The 19,639-nt window shown below is 33.6% G+C and overlaps 1 long non-coding RNA gene across 1 annotated transcript in view; it reads left to right on the forward strand.

The window, feature by feature from the left end:
- Positions 1 to 326: 326 nt before the first annotated feature.
- The window catches only part of LOC146398659 (uncharacterized), a 58,627-nt gene continuing 39,314 nt past the window's right edge, over positions 327 to 19,639 (forward strand). The window contains exons 1-2 of the long non-coding RNA XR_014820064.1: positions 327 to 374; positions 13,723 to 13,776. This is a non-coding gene — a long non-coding RNA (uncharacterized LOC146398659). The remainder of the gene's footprint in view (positions 375 to 13,722; positions 13,777 to 19,639) is intronic.

Here is a 19,639-nt window from a genome sequence, read left to right on the forward strand (position 1 = left end):
GGAGAGGCCTTGAAGTCCCACAGTAATTATGAATTTGATATTAATCCAGGAATAAAGAAACATAGATTATTATAATAAAATAAGGAAATGGAAAAGACATAAAATGAAGAGCAATTAGATTTTGTTTATGGGCATGTCAAGTGAATGAGATTTGGACAACTTGAATGTTATTAGGATAATTTGATAAACATTTAATCTAAAAATTAAAGTTTGATTCCCACAGAGAACTTTACTTGTGTTCTTACTCAGTTCAGGCACTATCAAGCAATCAATCAATCATAGACTGGGTAGCTTATAAACAAGAGACGTTTAGTTCTCACAGTTCTGGAGGCAGGGAAGTCCAAGAACAAGGTGCCAGGTACCTTCATTACATGGTGAGAACCCTCTTTCTGTTTCAAAGACAGCCATCCTTTTGCTGTCCTTACTTGGTGAAAGGGGCAAGCCAACTCTCTAAGGTCTCCTTTACGTGGCCACTAGTCCCATTCTTAGAGGTGCTCTCTTCATGCTTTAATCACCTCAAAAAGGCCCTGTCTCCTAATATCATTATCTTGAGGGGTTAGGGTTTATCTATGAAATATCAATCAGTTGATATAAGATGGAAAATTTTATTTGAGCCAAATTTGAGGATTTTGGGAGTTCCCGTCGTGGCTCAGTGGTTAACAAATCTGACCAAGAAGCATGGGGTTGCGGATTCGATCCCTGGCCTTGCTCAGTGGGTTAAGGATCTGGTGTTGCCGTGAGCTGTGGAGTAGGTCACAGATGCAACTCAGATCCCACGTTGCAGTGGCTCTGGCGTAGGCTGGAAGCTACAGCTCTGATTCGACCCCTAGCCTGGGAACCTCCATATGCTGTGGGAGAGGCCCTCAGAAAGACAAAAAGACAAAAAATAAAAAATAAATTTGAGGGTTATAACCTGGGAAGAGAATCTCAGAAAGCTCTGAGAAATGTTTCACTCATTAGAAGTCAAGGCACAGTTATACAAGTTTTTTGAGACTGAGGGCTGTACATTAAATAATATACTATTGACAGATTACAAAATCCAGATCTGTCATCATGGCCAATTGCAAGGATACTTAACCTGCTATACCCCAAAAGAACTCAAGTTTTTATTTTATTTTTATAAATTGATCATGAAAGACACAAGGAGTGAAAACTTCAGGTGATGTAATGCAATTAGTCAACAATCTTAGCAATATGAAAACCCCAGCTTCTGTCAGTCTCTGCTTGGCTAACCATTCTGTACATTGATCTCATCCTCAGGCTGGTTTCTTATTTACATGCAAGATGGCTGCTATGGACACCTGAGGCTAGAAGTAATTCATTCTTATTTGGCAAAACTGAGATTGAGTTCTTACAGATTTCCTTTAAGAACAAAAATTTAACAAAATCTCTATTCTCAGAAGTGCTTTTTACACTTGTCTCATCGGTTGACATTTTTCTTACGTGTAAAATCTCAAAATAATGATAATTGTTTTAGATGCAATCAAGTCAAGATAATAGGTATCAGGAAATTGATCAAAATTATTTTTATTAATGCTAGCACAAAATATCTAAGGTAATACTTTGATTTCTCTTTCTAAATGCAGACATAAAAATATTATCTGTTTGGTTTTTTTAAACTCCAGAGCTTCAGACATGGCACATAAACAATACCCCTTAATTTACTTGAAAAATATTTCTAATGTATTTTTTAATAGTTAAAAATCATCCTTTTTCTAAAATATCTTGTTATAACATTATCCAAAAAGAGCCTAGAGCAAGTATTTACTTAGTTGTGTAAATTTCAAATGAAGTGGGAGTAGGCTATCAACTTTTATTTAAATCTGAGGGAAACTTGGGTAGTTAAACTAGGAATAAAGAAAAAAAAATCTGAATTTTGGTCTTACATCTGAGACCAGTTAACTGCATGATCTTAAATTTTACTTGTTATTTAACCTTTGTCATTCTATTTCCTTATCTGATATACTGGGGGGGGGGGGGGTTCACTATAAATTTACTTCCAGCTCTAAAATTCTGACTCTTTAAACATGTTCTGGCTATTTCCTTGACTTTGTATGAGTACAGAACAATCACATTTCTTTAGACATGAAAGACCACTGTGAATTGCAGTATAGAGGTATTTTTAACACTGGGCTATGTGTTATAAATATTGGCATTTAAAATTTTATTTGTTACCTATTATGCCAAATAGACTGGGAGACCCACACAAAAAAGCTTCCAAATGCAGTAAGGCATACACCACAATTTTTTTCAATCAGGAGGAAATCCATGTGCAAATAAACAGCAAAAAATTAAAACAAAACTATCTAAAACCTAAATACTATTTATAGAAGCACATAAACTATAAGAATTTTAGATTATTGAGAGATCTTTTTCAATATTTCTATCCTATGAAAATACTCTGCTCCTCAGGAGGAACTTGTGCATCTTGTGCATGCTTTATTTCATTTTGCCATCTTTGAAAGTTCCTTTTTTTTTTTTTTTTTGCTTTTTGGGGCTGCACTCACGGCATATGGAAGTTCCCAGGCTAGGGGTCAAATTGGAGCTACAGCCACTGGCTTACACCACAGCCACAGCAATGCAGTGTCTGAACTGCATCTGTGACCTACACCACAGCTCAAGGCAAAGCCAGATCCTTAATCCACGGAGCGAGGCCAGGGATCAATCCCATGTCCTCATGGATGCTAGTTGGGTTCATTAACTGCTGAGCCATGAAGGGAACTCCCTATATATATATTTCTATGTAAGAAATGCTTTTCAGATTGATGAGGTGAATAAATAAATAAATATCTTCATTTCAGTGACTGAATGTGACTGGGTATATTTATTGGCTTTTTTTCCAATCATATTGATAAAGTCTACAATGTTCTTATTCAATGATAGAGAATATGCAGATCTATATAAGCTGATATAAACAGATAATACAGCTAAAACCTAAAGTGACTTGCATTCATATGCAAAATATCCTCCTTACACTTTCTGTAGGTGACTGAAAAAGCTCTGAGTTTATGAAAGAAAAAAAAAATAGCAGAGTTAAAGGTGAGTGAATAAAGTCAAAGAGTTACATTTTGAGAATGTAATAGTCATTTTGATCAGCCTTCAAAATGGGATTTGTGATAACTGAGAGACCTTTTCTCACAATTATTGAAGAGAGATGAGTATGAAAATCTCCATCTTACAGAATAAGCCACCAAAGCATATGGCCTTGGATGACTGAATAAAATATCAATATTACTCGGGATTTAGAGTAGGGAAGAAAATGTAGAGATGGTCATTTGTGGCTGAGAATTAAGAAACAAAATAAGCTGCATCACATCAAGCCCTGAATAAAAGATCTATTTGTGAGTATGTAAATGGAATAAATAATTCTGTTATATGCTTACCCTAGAGCCCCCAGCTGTTAACATCTCATCTGCTTTGCCAGTATCTATATATCTATACCTACATCTATATATCGTTATCTGTCTATCATATATATATGTATTATATATTTTGAGAGCAGTTTGCAGAAATGATCCATTAGCCTGGATATGTTCGTGTCTATTACCTATAAACAAGGAAAACAGTATATAGATATCACGATCAGGAAATTAAACATCAACACACTTCAGTGACAAACAACAGATTCCATTTAAGTTTCACCACTGTCCCAATCATGGCATCCATAGCAAAGATCTAATATTACAGCACACATTATATTTACTTGTCACCTCTCTTTAATCACATTCATCCTGGAATGCTTTTGTAGTCTCTTCATTACTTTCATGATCTTGCTTTTATTAAAGTAGAATACTACAGGTAGTTATTTTATTGAATGCTACTTCAGTTCTTTTTTGACCAATATGTCATGATTAATTTCTGTTCAGCACTTTTAACAGCAATATCAGAGATGAGATGTGTATTCTCATTCCATCATGTCACTTGGAGCATGATAAAAAATTGTCCTATTGTGGGTCATGTTAACTCTGATCATCAAATCATGGTGATGTCTGACAGGTATTTTCATTCTCCTTGTCTTTTTAAATTATGTGTATTTTGTGAGACAACTTTTTGTGATGAAAATTATACTTTGTGTAAAACAGTGTAAATTTATACTCTGTGCAAAAATTCTGCTCTGTTTCACATTTTTACATACTACTTTTAACATCCATTGATAGCTGTCTTTATCAGTTGTTGCCGGGAGGGTTACCAACTGGTAATTTTCTAATTCCATAATTTCTTCTGTATTTACTAATTGGCATTTAACCTTAAAGATGATTTTTCTTCTTGATATTTGCATATTTATTCATTTATTAATATTGGTATTGACCTATGAATGCTTTTTTTTCTTTTTTTTTTTTTAGAGCTGTACCCACAGCATATGGAGGTTCCCAGGCTAGGAGTCTAATTGGAGCTGCAGCTGCTGGCCACAGCCACAGCCACAGCAGCGCCAGATCTGAGCTGTATCTGTGACCTACACCACAGCTCATGGCAATGCCTGATCCCTGACCCACTGAGAGAGGCAAGGGATTGAACCTGCAACCTCATGGTTCCTAGTCAGATTTGTTTCCGCTGTGCCACAAGGGAACCCCAACCTATGAATTCTTATTTAAGCAGGGAACAATGACCTGTTAAAATCTTTTGTGTGTGCGTGTGTTTGCTTTTAGTTGTTTTATATTTGTTTAGTGGGAGCCTCTTGAAACTAGAACTCCTGCCTCTTCGGTATGTCTCTCTCATTCTTTGATAATCTGCTTATTTTCTGACACAGTAAAATATTCCAGGCTCATCTTACTCTTTTTTTTTTTCCCAGATTTGGGATGTGTATTGGTCCTTTCTCCAAAGATACTGAATTCCTTATTGTGGAGAAAGATATTTGGAATACTTCTAAATAGTTAGAAGTTCAAGATCTGTGTATTAGATTTGCTCATTGTTACAAGGGTATCACACTCCTTCCAGGTTTTTACAGAGAACACACACACACATACACACTCCACAGATGCACACACGTTTCTTTTTATACACAGGATCTGTGTTAAGCCTTATGAAAGAATAAATATCTTGCCCACAATCAAAAAGATAAAGAGAAATATACTTAGAGTCAATGTAGATTTCATACATTTAACTACTATTCTATAATGTTTGAAAATTTATATATTTTCATATATTTTAATATTTATTTTATAATATATTATTTTTATAATATTCATATATTATCATGTATATTATAATATTACACCTTATTTTGCCTAAATTAATTCCTGGGATCACTTTAAAACTGCATATAAAATTATATCACTATTCAATATATTTGAATTTTTATGTGTTTGGTAAGAAAAAGGTAAATAGAGGAAAAGAAATACTGTCTATCTTGAGACATATTAAAATAATGACGACAATGGTAATGATGGTGATAATAAAAACAAACAGGGTCTCTATGTGGATATTAATTGAATTGACTGTGGTTATCTTGAAAAGAGATCTATTAAGTACCTTTATGTAGGAACACATAAGTATAGCTTATTGCCTTCCTGATTGTTCATTTCCTCTTTGAATAGGTAGAAAATTATCAATATAGAACTCTGTCTTTGAAGATCATTTTAATCACCAATCACACATAGAATTTGTAAATTACCCTGTAAATTCCACAGTACATAAGAATTTAATAGAACTCACAAAGGCAAGTCCTTGGTGTCAGCTAAAATACAATACTTTTAGATGAAATTACTTTCTGAGCCATAGTTGAGGAAAGGCTAAGCAATTTTCTACAAACAACTATTATTGACTACTCTGATAGCAGCATGATGTTAAAAAGAAATTTATCATTCTATTTTAGGTTTCCAAATTTTCAGTTCATAGTCTAACACCATACCTATATCTGATTTCTATTAAGCTGGGAGATGAAGAGGGTTGGATGCTTTCAGAGACCATTAAATAGGAGTTTAGTTTTTGTCATTAATTCAGGCTTGATATACTATAATACATATAGTAAGAAAGGCAATTTATTTAGAATGCTTACTGTAGTTTTATCTTGTTTTTAATTTGAGGGGATTATGTATTTTCTATTGTTGATCTGATTAATTATGAGTTCTCATGTTAATTAAATGATTACTATAGAGCTATAAAATAACTAGATATAGTCTATCATATTCGTAGAATTTTGAAATTTTCAGTTTTAAAACTAAAGAGTGATTTAGAGAGTTGTCACAATTTATATGTTATTTTTAGCAATATAGCTTTTATTTGCAAAATATAGAATAAAATGTAAAAAATCACCAGCAATAATTTTAATAAACAAATATATGAGTAGATTTGTTGATTTTTTACTACATGTGAGGCACTGTTCTAGCCCTTTTCATAAGCATTTTGCTCATTTTGTAGAAAAGGAATCTCAGGCACAGGAAGTAAATAACTTACCTAAGATAACATGACTAGATTTAGCAGAGCTGAGATTCAAAAAGAATCTGTCAACATGATTGATTAACATTACACAATACATAGTTATTTAACATTGAGTAAGTATATGATCTTTTTTATATAATATGGTTATTGCTCAGGGTAATGATTTTTGTTTATGTTTTTGTTCTAGATAGAAATTAATTAATTTTTTTTTTTTTTGTCTTTTTGCCTTTTCTAGGGCCACTCTCACGGCACATGGAGGTTCCCAGGCTAGGGGTCTAATCCAAGCTGTAGCCACCGGCCTACACCACAGTCACAGAAACACCAGATCCAAGCTGTGTCTATGACCTACACCACAGGTCACAGAATGCCAGATCTTTAACCCACCAAGTGAGGCCAGGGATCGAACCCGCAACCTCATGGTTCCTAATTGGATTCGTTAACTACTGAGACACAATGGGAACTCCAGAAATTAAATTTTTAACTGAATTTTATTTATAATTGTACAATTATTATCACAATCCAGTTTTATAGCATTTCCATCCCAAACCCCTAGCACATCCCTCCCCCACCCCTCGACCTGTCTCCTTTGGAAATCATAAGTTTTTCAAAGTCTGTGAGTCGGTATATGTTCTTCTAAGAAGTTCATTGTATCCTTTTTTTATATTCCACACATAAGTGATAGCCTATGACATTGGTGTCTCACTGTCTTCAATTAATTTCTAAGTCCATCCATTTTGCTGCAAATGCCATGATTTCATTCCTTTTTATTGCTGAGTAATGTTCCATTGTGTATATGTACCACATCCTCTTTATCCACTCTTCTGTCAATGGTCATTTAGGTTGCTTTCATGTCTTGGCTATTGTATATAGTGCTTCAATGAATGCTGGAGTACATGTATCTTTTCAAGTCATAGTTTTCTCTGGATAGATGCCCAGGATTTGTATGGCTGGATCAAATGGTAATTCTAGTTTTAGTTTTTTGAGGAAAGAAACTTAATTTTTAAATGTCTTTACTCCACTTACAAAGACTTATTCTGGTTAACTATATGCATTAGTTAGCTGTTGCTACTGTGAAATACTACCACAAACTTAGTGACTTAAATAATGCAAATGTATCAATATTTTCTTTCATCTTATAGTCTGGAGGACAAAAATCTTAAATGGTTTTCACTGGGCTAAAATCTAGGTCTTCCTTTGAAAGTCTCCAAGAGAGTATCTGTTCCCTTGTTTTTTCCAGCTTCTAGAGGCTGAATGTAATCCTTGCCTTGCGGTCCCTTCCTCCATCTACAAGCTAACGGTTATGACACTCAGATCTTTCCTTCTCTGCTTCCGTTGCTTTATGTTTTCTGCTTTGACTCTCCTGCTTCCATTCTATTAGGATCCTATAATTATACAGAACTCACTGGAATTATTCAGTATAATCTTCCTGTTTCAAGATTCTTCATTTATCTGCAAAGTGCTTTATATGTAGCAGCAGATGGTAACAAGGGATATCATTGCAATGTGTCAACTCAAAGTACACAATACAAATATCTACAATGTACTTCCTAAATGTTCAAAGATTGTATCACTTTAAAATATGAATGAAATAAATCATAATAAATATATTTTTCCAAAGAATCACAGAAAAATAACTTTATTCTCTTAAAAATTTTATTTTTAGAACTTAGAAATAAAATTTTCTTCTGAGGAAAAATTGAAGGTTTTGAGAATCAACACAACATATGCCAAGTTCCTCAGCAAACACATAAACAATGATTCAAGAAAGAAATGTGAGAAGTATTTGTTGAAGGATTAGTTAGTGTGAAAAACTTTTAAAAAGTGCTGCATTTTAATGTTATGTGTCCATCCCTACTCAGAAATGTAAGATGATTTCTACAATTTTTGGTATTAAGAATGTATCTAATTGAGGAGTTGAGTGCATAGAGCTAACCTACACACACATAGCCCTGTAATAAAATCTAATTTCATGGAAAAATTGAATTAAATAAGTATATCCTATATCTCATAGCAATTACAGTTTTCATTATAAATAATTAAATTCTGGTTTATAGATAATTATTTTTGAGGCTGCTGGTGTGAGGTCATCCATAAGTGATATAGTCATTCTTGACATATTTTAAAATTAACTTTTTAAAGCCTACAACCCTTCAAGCTAGACTTTATAAATTTGAGAATTCATGGTGTTAACACTTAGAAGTTTAGCTAGGAGAAGACTTCTCCTAAATATTTATTTTACCATATACCATTTATCAAAAATCTTTTACTTTAATAAGCATAACAAATAGTAAAATACTGTTCATGTTAATTCTAGATAATCTCTTTGATTTCCTTTTTGCTGTTTTGTTCAAAGTTCATTCTGCAAGGAGGTGATATTCAAAGAGTTGAGTAAGCAGAATAAGGAAATAAAACTGTTTCAATTTTATATTTATATATATATACACACACATATATATATATATATATACTTTTTTTTTTTTTGGTCTTTTGCCATTTCTTGGGCCACTCCCGCGGCATATGGAGGTTCCTAGGCTAAGGTCTAATCGGAGCTGTAGGTGCTGGCGTACGCAAGAGCCACAGCAACGCGGGATCCGAGCCGCATCTGCAACCTACACCACAGCTCACGGCAATGCTGGGTCCTTAACCCACTGAGCAAGGCCAAGGATGGAACCTGCAACCTCATGGTTCCTAGTTGGATTTGTTAACCACTGCACCGTGACGGGAACTCCTCAATTTTATATTTTCTGTTTTAAATATTTAAGACACAGTTCTTTTTATTAATAACATAATTTTCTATAATTTCTTTACATTATAAATAGCTTTACAATTAGTATCATGCTAAATAGAGTATAAACTCCACGGTACATTACATCTGTATTTTGTACACCATTGTGTAACTACATGTGGATTGTAACTGCTTAATTAGTAAGTGCTAAATAATGATATGTATATTATTCAGATATGTATATGTATTAGATGCATATGTAATTAAATGTATAAGGAGATTTTATCTTTTATTTTATCTGATATATATTAGAGAGTATATATTTATACATAAAGTTTTAACATATGATGCTCATTTATTATTTGCTAATTCATATATCATGTCCATTATCCATTCACTCATTACTATACATATGTGTATGTGCACACAGGAGTAATAAAAATAGACACATTTTATATATATATATATATATATATATGCAAACACACACAAATAAAAATAATTAGAGAGTGTTCTCAATCACAGATCGTTTCTCAGCAGAAAGGAGAAAATCTTTAGGACAGATAGAGAACACATCTGCAAATCTGGATCAATCTCTTATTCTCTGCATCTATTCAAAATCCACCTAAATCTTCAATTTTAGGTTCTATAGAAATTTAAGGCATTTATATTAGTTTTGGAGGCTTCTAGGTAACATGTAAGCACAGGTATTTATATTGATTTGAGGATCCTCAGTTCACTACCAGCAGCATTTGATTTCAAAGGCTAGGAGTAATTTTGCTTTGCACTTACCAAAATAAGAAATGGACTACTTTTTAAGTTTCTACTATCTGTCCTTGAATTAAAAGTTTTCAAATTGTTTAGGCATCTACATTGCCTATCAGTTCCATTTTGTTTATTAGGATAACTTTAGGAAGTATGCTTTGTTTATTCTTTTTTTTTTTTTTTTTTTTTTTTTTTTTTTTTTTTTTTTTAAGGGCTGCACCAGCAGCATGTTGAGGTTCCCTGGCTAGGGGTCAAATCAGATTTGTAGCTGCCGGCCTACACCACAGCCACAGCAAAGCAGGATATGAGCTGTGTCTGCAATCTCTATCACAGCTCATGGCAACACTGAATCCTTAACCCAGTGGGGGAGGCCAGGGATCAGACCAGCATCCTCATGGATACTAGTTGGGTTTGTTAACCGCTGAGCCACAATGAGAACTCCAAGTAATTTATTCTTTAGAACACTGGCATATGTGTGTGTGTGTTTGTGATTTATTTGATGACAAAGATTTCAACTTTATGATCAATTGTATATTGATACTTTAGGGTGTATCTCAAGTGGAAGTCAGAGAACACAGGAGTAATAAAAATAGACATTAAGTTATGATTTAGTAGCATTTATCAAAAAAAAAAAACAGTGGTGACAAGATGTTCATGTGGTGTAAAGGATATTTGCATCTACTTGGTTACTATTTCATCTTATATACTGAACTCCTGGTCTGCTTTTATCTTTAATTCTTGTATATATTCTTCATATCCTAATTCAAAAATTTCCTGGAGTTTGGAAGCTTTAATCCTTATAGCTAAGTCTGTTGCCTTACCAGGATACTGCCTCCATGTTATTACAAAGAGATATAACATAATAATCTCTCTCTTTTTTTTTTTGGCTTTTGTTTTTTGAGGGCCGCACCCCAGCATATGTAGGTTCCCAGGCTAGGGGTCGAATCAGAGCTGTTGCCACTGGCCTACGTCAGAGCCACAGCAACGCCAGATACGAGCTGCATCTGCGACCTACACCACAGCTCATGGCAATGCCGGATCCTTAACCCACTGAGCGAGGCCAGGGATGGAACCTGCAACCTCATGGTTCCTAGTCAGATTCATTAACCAATGAGCCACCACCGAAATGCCACGTAATAATCTCTTTAAAATGTGTGTATTTTATATGTTTGTTTAAAGTGCAATCACCAGTTTGACTATTTAGTGCCAGTAACATTCATTTTAATATTGTCACCAGTAAATTAAAAACAATCATAAACAAAGTTAATATATGTTTATAAAAATTCTAAATTAATATAACTAATAAAATAAATGACTAAACATTTCTATAATATTAAACTTGATATAAAGATATTTGTCCTATAGTTCTGCAGTAACCTTGATTTTCAAATATTTTATTTTTCATCTATTATTTCATTTATTCATCCATTATTAAGGTACATATTTATATGTTAAATTGCATTTAATGAGAAGACTTGGGGAGTTCCTGATGTGGTGCAGCGGAAACGAATCCGACTAGGAACCATGAGGTTGCGGGTTCGATCCCTGGCCTCTCTCAGTGGGTTAAGTGGGTTAAGGATCTGGCGTTGCCATGAGCTGTGGTGTAGGTTGCAGACACAGGTCAGATCCTGAGTTGCTGTGGCTCTGGGGTAGTAGGGTGGCTACAGTTCTGATTGAACCCCTAAACCCCTAGCCTGGGAACCTCCATATGCTGTGGGTATGGCCCTAAAAAAAAAAAAAAGAGAGAGAGAGAGAGAGAGAAGACTTTATGGAATTTAAGAATGCTAGAAAAATTAATTATACTAGTAGAATGTAGTAATATACTGCATGCTGGATATGCTCATCAGGCTATATAGTATAAAGTAATGCAAAATATAACTGACAAAACATGGTATAATGGCATATTTTAAGTTAATATAAGAAATTGTAATGCTTAATTTTCATCAGAATATAATATAATCATGAAATTTAGGAATATTGATATAGTAACATTAAAGTACAACCTTCTACATAGAGAAATAACTAAATATTTTATAGGAGTGCTAAAATTCATACAAATATAGGCAATTTGAAAATAGAACAGTAAAACATTTTAAGGAAACACAAACTCTGAAAAATTACAATAGTCTTAAAAAAAAACCCTAAGGTACTTAAAGATGTTATTATTTTGAAAACATTTGGAATATTTGAGAGAGTAATTGAAAGAAGACAAAAGAATTCTCAATATCCACTTGATCATGAGTCAATAAAACACCAGGAAATCTAGTTTTATTATATGCTGTTTCCCACTAACAAAAGCAATCTGTAGGCTGGGAATGAGTTGTAGTGCACTGGATGCCTAAACAAATTGCAAAGGCAATAATCTGAGGTTCACATTTGAAGATATTGGCACTTTTTCTGAAGTTAAATGCAGTGAAGCCTATTACATTTGTGTCTTATTAACCAGCTTCAAATAGAGCTATGAAGCACTTTGTTCCCACTTTATGGGAAGCCCTGGAGACATTCTTTTGCTGCTAAAAGATCTGTCTTTGCCACATTGTTTGGTAAATTTCCATTTACTACAATGAATGAAATAAGGGGGATTTTGGGATGTGTTTAAAAAGAAAGAAAGCAATTGTACAATATGTTTTTTTCCCTAATTGGAAAGTGAGAAATAGCTCAAAACACAAATGCTACATGTCTATTTGCCCCTGGGGATTTGGACATTCAGAATGGACCACTGGGATCAAAAATTAAAACTCTGCAAGTCAAATGAAATTTTCAAGATAATGAATTTGCTTCACATTTGGTAAACAAAAGTTAAAATATTAAATGGTACATATGACTGTGACAATTTTCTATAATACAGTGCAGAAATAATATCTTTAAAATTGTACATTTTAATGAAATATTTGATTGATTCTTTTGAATCCAGACCGAAAGCACCTATTTCATTACCCCCCCCAAAAAAAACACCTCATTGGAAGTGTTGACACCGATTCCTAAAAAAACTAATAGACTGAAGTTTAGAAAACAAAAACAACCTTTTATCAGTTGTCTTTGGCTTCATGAGGTACCAATAAAGTGTTAAAAGCATTAGAGTAAATTTTCCTTTCCACCAGGGCACATGAATATTTCTTAAAAATTGGTGAATTTTTAGATCAGAATTGTTTGGCAGAAACTTCAAACTCAACAGCTTCTTGAACACAACCCAGATCAAACTATTCACTTTTTTTGAATCTCAGGAATTCTTATGGGTTAAATAGACATTCTTGTTTAGAGAGCTTCTAAGAGGGCTAAGATGTAAAGTATTACATTGTATAATTCATTGCAAACAATCATAGAAGGTATTTAGTTACATCATGCTCTGCTTCTGTGCCCTATAATATATCACTTCACTCATGATATTTTCAGAGCATTCCAAATTTAGGAGCCATGCTTTATTCACTATTATATCCCTAACATTAACAAATGAAATTTTATTAATTATGCATTGAATGAATAAGTAAATAAATTCATTGAATGCATGATGAAAATCAAAATCTCTTTAATCTTTAGAATTCAATGTAAAATATCTTGGAAATAATCGGTATAGTAATTAGTACATTTACATTGGCTTCCATTAATCCTTCAAACAATAACAACAAAAATCCAACTGGGATCTGGTATTACAGAAAGTGCATTTTGCATTGAACATGTTTATATTTCTATAGGCACTCAATAATACATACTAACTTAAAAAAATACTGACACCCATTCTATGTTATTTCTGTGTTCCAAAAAATGAAAACTACTGACTCAGACAGGCTTTCCATTTAGTAGCTGAAGTTATTAGGGTCAATAGACATTAAATCCCTTTGATTTTTTTCACACAGGTAATTAACGGCAGAGCCAGGAACTGGTCCCCAGCCTCCTGGGAATCTAATCTGGTATGTTATTTTTTAGAGTGCTCTACTTCCTTATTTGGACTGTTCTTCTCAGTGAAAGCAAATACAAAGATGAAGAATGAATGGGACTGGGTGGGTTGATTGTCAAAATTTAGTGAATAACCTAGGGGTTCAAAGCTTTCAGAACAGTTCTGCTGAACATTCCCTGAAAGTTAATGGCATGTTATTTTGTTCCCTTATAAATTATTGAAATACCAGCATACAATGGTCAAGGGCTTAGTCACAAAAGCATAACGTAGACATGGTTATAATAAGGCAATACAATTATTACTAAGAGGACTTAGTGTGAACAGTTTAAAAAGCAATACACAATAAAAGTGGAGATGTTGAGTTTATTTTTAAACTTCTGGGGATTATGAAAGGGGAAAAGAAATGATTTCAGATAAAGAAGGAGGAAGAAAATAATTACAGCTTTGCAAGGAAAAGAGGACAGACAGTTCAAAGATCAAATGGTAAAAACAACATAACAAAGAATTTTGATAGAGTTTGCATTACTGCAGCACAAAGAAGCTAAATAAAACATTGATGTCCTCAAAGTGTTTACTATTCAGAGGGGAGAATAAATACATGATAATATTTAAATACTGTCAGATTTTTTTATATGTTTGGTAATTATCTAAATATTATAACTTTTAATCCTTACAATAGCCTGATGAAGTATTTCTATTATTGTCCTCATTCTTTCTTGTGGAAACTCATAAATAGACTTTAAATAAATTGTCTGCAGTATCACAGATAAGAATTAACCTTGATAAAGTTCAAAACGGTCAGTCTGACTTTGGATAAATACATCCTAAACATTATGCCCTACTGCCTCTGAACTACTATGCTACACTGTCAGGACGTAAAGCCAACATGAGAGAAATTGTGATGTAAAACACATAGAAATAAAATAGTAAAGGAACATAGCGAAGTGTCAATTATTTTAACTGGGAATAGTGAAAGTTAAACTAAATTAATGGCACTATACAATTGGCTCAGGAAGTCCAAAGACAGAAAAGAGAGAGAAATATGCTGCATGGACAAGTACACAAAAAAGTAATTACTCAGAAACTAAATCCACATTGTGGCTATAATATTCTTTTCTTAAAAAAAATTACAGGTGATTTACAGTGTTCTGTCAATTTCGGTTATACAGCAAAGTAACCCACTTATAAATATACATACATCCATTATCTCATGTTATCTTTTATCATGCTCTATCACAAGTGATAGGATATAGTTCCCTCTGCTATACAGCAGGACCGCATTGCTTATCTACTCCAAATGCAATAGTTTGCATCTACTATCCCCAAACTCCCAGTCCATCCCATTTCCTTGCTCTCCCCCTTGGCAAACACAAGTCTGTTCTCCATGTCAATGAGCAAGCTTCTTTTCTGTAGGTAAGTTCATCTGTGCCATACTTTAGGTTCTACATATAAGTGATATGGTATTTGTCCTTCCTTTCTGACTTACTTCACTTAGTATGAGAATCTATAGTTTCATTCATATTGCTGCAAATGGCATTATTTTTCTTTTTTATGGCTTAGTAGTATTCCATGGTGTATATGTACCACGTCTGTTTAATCCATTCATCTGTCCTTAGACATTTCAGTTGCCTCCATGTTTTGGCGATTGTGAATAGTGCTGCAATGAACATAAGGATGCATGTATCTTTTTGAATGAAAGTTTTGTCTAGATATATGCCCAGGAGTTGGATTGCTAAATCATTTGGCAATTCTATATTTAATTTTCTGAGGAAACTCCATACTGTCTTCCATGGTGGTTGTACCAATATACATTCCTACCAACGGTGTAGGAAGGTTCCCTTTTCTCCACACTCTAGCATTTATTTGTAGACTTATTAATGACAGCCATTCTGACCAGTGTGAGGTGGTACCTCATTACAGTTTTGATTTGCATTTCTTTAATAATTAATGAGGTTGAGCATTTTTTCATGTGCTTGTTGGCCATTTTCATGTCTTCTTTGGAGAAGTATCTATTTAGGTCTTCTGCCCATTTTGCAATTGGATTCTTTGTTTTGTTGTTGTTGTTGTTGTTGAGTTGTATGAGCTGTTTGTTTGTTTTGGAGATTAAGCCTTTGTTTCTTGCCATTTGTGACTATTTCCTCACATTCTGTAGGTTGTCTTTTTGTTGTTTCTCTTTTTTATGGTTTTCTTTGCTGTGCAAAAGCTTTTCAGTTTGATTAGGTCCCTGGCTTATTTTTGTTTTTATATCTGTTGCCTTAGGACACTGGCCTAAGAAAATATTTGAACAATTGATGTCAGAGAATGTTTTGCCTATGTTTTCTTCTAGGAGTTTTATGGTGTCTTGTCTTACGTTTAAGTCTCTAAGCTATTTTGATTTTATTTTTCCTGCATGGTGTGAGGGTGTGTTCTAGTTTCCTTGCTTTACATGCAGTTGTCTAATTTTCCCAGTACCACATGCTGAAGAGACCATCTTTTCCCCATTTTATATTTTTGCTTCCTTTGCCAAAGATTAATTGTCCATAGGTGTCTGGGTTTCTTTCTGGGCTCTTTTGTTCCATTGCTCCATATGTCCGTTTTTGTATGAATACCACCTGCCTTGATTCCTGTAGCTTTGTAATGTGGTCTGAACTCTGGGAGAGTTGTGCCTCCTGTTTTGTTTCTGTCCTCAGGATTGCTTTGACAATTCTTGGTCTTCTATAGCCCCATATAAATTTGTGGATTATTTGTTCTAGTTCTGAGAAAATGTCATAGGTAATTTGAAAGGGATCACATTAAACCTGTAGACTTCTTTGGGTAGTATGGCCATTTTAACAGTATTCTTCTAATCCAGGAACATGGGATATCTTTCTATATTGAATTTTCTTTAATTTCATTGACGAATGTTTTATACTTCTCAGCATATAAGGCTTTTACCTCCTTAGTCAGATTTATTCCTAGGTATTTAATTTTTGGTGGTGTGATTTTAAAAGTTATTGATTTTTATATTCATTTTCTAATATTTTATTGTTAATATACAGAAATGGAATCTATTTCTGAATATTAATCTTGTATCCTGTTACTTTGCTTAATTTGTTGATCAGTCCAAGTAGTTTTTCTGTGGAGTCTTTGGGTTTTCTATACACACCATCTTGTCATCTGCACATAGTGAAAATCTTCCCTTCCAAATTGGATACATTTTATTTATTTTGTTTGTCTGACTGAGCGGCTAGGACTTCCAATACTATGTTGAATAAAAGAAGTGAGAGTGGGCATCCTTATCTTGTTCCAGATTTTAGCAGGAAGACTTTCAGCTTTTCTCCATTGAGTATCATATTGAATGTGGGTTTGTTATAAATTCTTTTATTATGTTAAGATATTTGCCTCTGTAACCACACTGGTAAGAGTTTTTATCGTGAATGGATGCTGGATTTTGTCAAATGATTTTTCTGCATCTACTCAAATGATCACGTGGATTTTGACTTTTTTTTTGTTAATGTGGTGTATGACATTGATTGATTTGCATATGTTGAACCATCCTTGTATACTTGGGATGAATCATACTTGGTCATGGCGTAAGTTTTTTTAAGTGTTGAATTCAGTTGGCTAAAATTTTGTTGAGAATTTTTGCATCTATATTCATCAAAGATATTGGCCTATGATTTTCTTTTTTGGTAGTGTCTTTGTCTGGGTTTGGTATTAGGGTGATCGTGGCTTCATAAAATGTCTTTGGGAGTGATCCTTCTTAAAATCTTTTGGAAAAGTTTAAGGAGGATAGGTATAAGTTCTTCTTTGTATGTTGGTAAAAACTGGCTGTGAAGCCATCTGCCCTGGACTTTTGTTTGTAGGGAGTGTTTTATTACATATTCAATTACATTTATAGTCATTGGTCTGTTCAAATGATCTATTTCTTATTTATTTATTTATTTAGTCTTTTCTAGGGCTGCACCTGTGGCATGTGGAGGTTCCCAGGCTAGGGTCTAATTGGAGCTGTAGTCGCCGGCCTATGCCAGAGCCACAGCAGCATGGGATCCAAGCCACATCTGTGACCTACACCACTGCTCACAGCAATGCCAGATCCTTAACCCACTGAGTGAGGCCAGGGATGGAACCCGCAACTTCATGGTTCCTAGTCGGATTCATTGACTACTGAGCCACAATGGGAACTGCCAAATGATCTATTTTTTATTGATTCAGTTTGGTGGACTGCATGTCTCTAGAAAGTTGTACATTTATTCTAGGTTGTCAAATATGTTGGTATATAAATGTTCATAGTATTCTATTATTATCATTATTATATTTCTGCAGTAATCATTGAGATTTCTTATTTCTTATTTTGTTTATTTGAATTGTCTCTCCTTATTTGTGAGTCTGGCCAGAGGGTTGTCAATTTTGTTTACCCTTTCAAACAACCAGATCATAGTTTTATTGATTTTTTTTTATTGTTTTTAATCTCTATTTTATTGATTTCCTCTCTCCTATTATTATTGTATTCCAATCAGTTTCTCCTTTTATTAGTATTTGTTGTATGTATTTGGGTCCTCCTCTATTAGGGACATATATATTGACAAGCATAATTTACTTTTCTTGAATTCATCCTTTTATCATTGAATAGTGTCTTTTTTTATAGTATTTGTTTTGAAGCTTATTTTATCTGATATAAATATTGTGACTGGTGCTTTCCTATCATTTCCATTCACATGAAATATCTTTTCCATCCCTTTATTTTCAGTTTATGTGTGTCGTTTGCCCTAAGTTGAGTCTCTTGTAGGCAGCATAATGTAGGTTTCTTTTTTTTTTAATACAGTTTACCACTTTATGTTGTTTTATTGGTGCATTCAGTCTACTGACATTTAAGGTGGTTAGTATTAAAATGTTTTTATTGCCATTTTAAACCTTATTTTCCAGTTGACTTTGTTTCTCCTTTGTTCCTTTCTTTTTTTGGTTGGATATTTTCCTTTTATTTTATGCCTGGGTCCTCTTCCTTTGTTTTTGTGGATGTATTGTTTGGTTTTATTTGTGGTTGCCCTGTTTTTCAAGTATGTTAAACCCTTCCTATATCTGCTTGCTTTAGCCTGAGAGTCATACAGGTTCAAACACATTCTAAAAAAAAAAATCTAGATTTTCTTACTTTTTTCCCCCACATTTCATGATTTTGAGGTCCTTTTTCACATCTTCATGTTCATCCTTTTGCTGTTCCTTGTGTTTATCATCACATTTACAAATAGGTCTTATTATTTATTTTTTTCATTTTATATCTATGTACTGGGTTATTTTAGTGATTACTTTCCAATTGTGGTTTCCTCCATCCTATATCTTCTTACTTCTTTCCTATTTTGAGGAGATCTTTCAGTATTTCTTTTATAATGGGTTTAGTACTGTTGCATTCTTTTACATTGTTGGGGGGGGATTCTTTATTTCTCCTATTTTAAATGATAATATTGCTGGTTAGAGTATTCTAGGCTGCAAATGTTTCTCTTTTAGAACTTTGAATGTATCTTGCCTCTCTCTTCTGGCCTATAGTGTTTCTATAGAGATATCAGCTGATAGATTTATAGGGGTTCCCTTATAATTAACTCTTTGTTTTTCCCTTGCTGCCTTTAAATCCTCTTCTTATCTTTAACTTTTGCCATTTTTATTATAACATGTCTTAGTGTAGGTCTCATTTGGTCAAACTTGTTTGGGGCCCTCTGTGCTTCCTATATCTTGATATTTGTTTCCTTTAAATTTGGAAAGTTTTAAGCCATAATTTCTTCAAATATATTTTCAAGCCCCTTTTCTTTTTCTTCTCCTTCTGGAACCCATATTTTGAGTTTATTGACCTGTTTTATATCACCCATAGATCTCTTATATTGCTTTCCTGTTTTTTCATTTGTTTTTCTGTCTACTCTCCTAATTGG

The sequence above is a fragment of the Sus scrofa genome, chromosome 11, assembly GCF_054392235.1.
Source record: "Sus scrofa isolate SSC_HxYL_T2T_F1_AM1 chromosome 11, Sscrofa_HxYL_maternal_Yorkshire_Landrace_v2.0, whole genome shotgun sequence".
Classification (NCBI taxonomy): Eukaryota; Metazoa; Chordata; class Mammalia; order Artiodactyla; family Suidae; genus Sus; species Sus scrofa.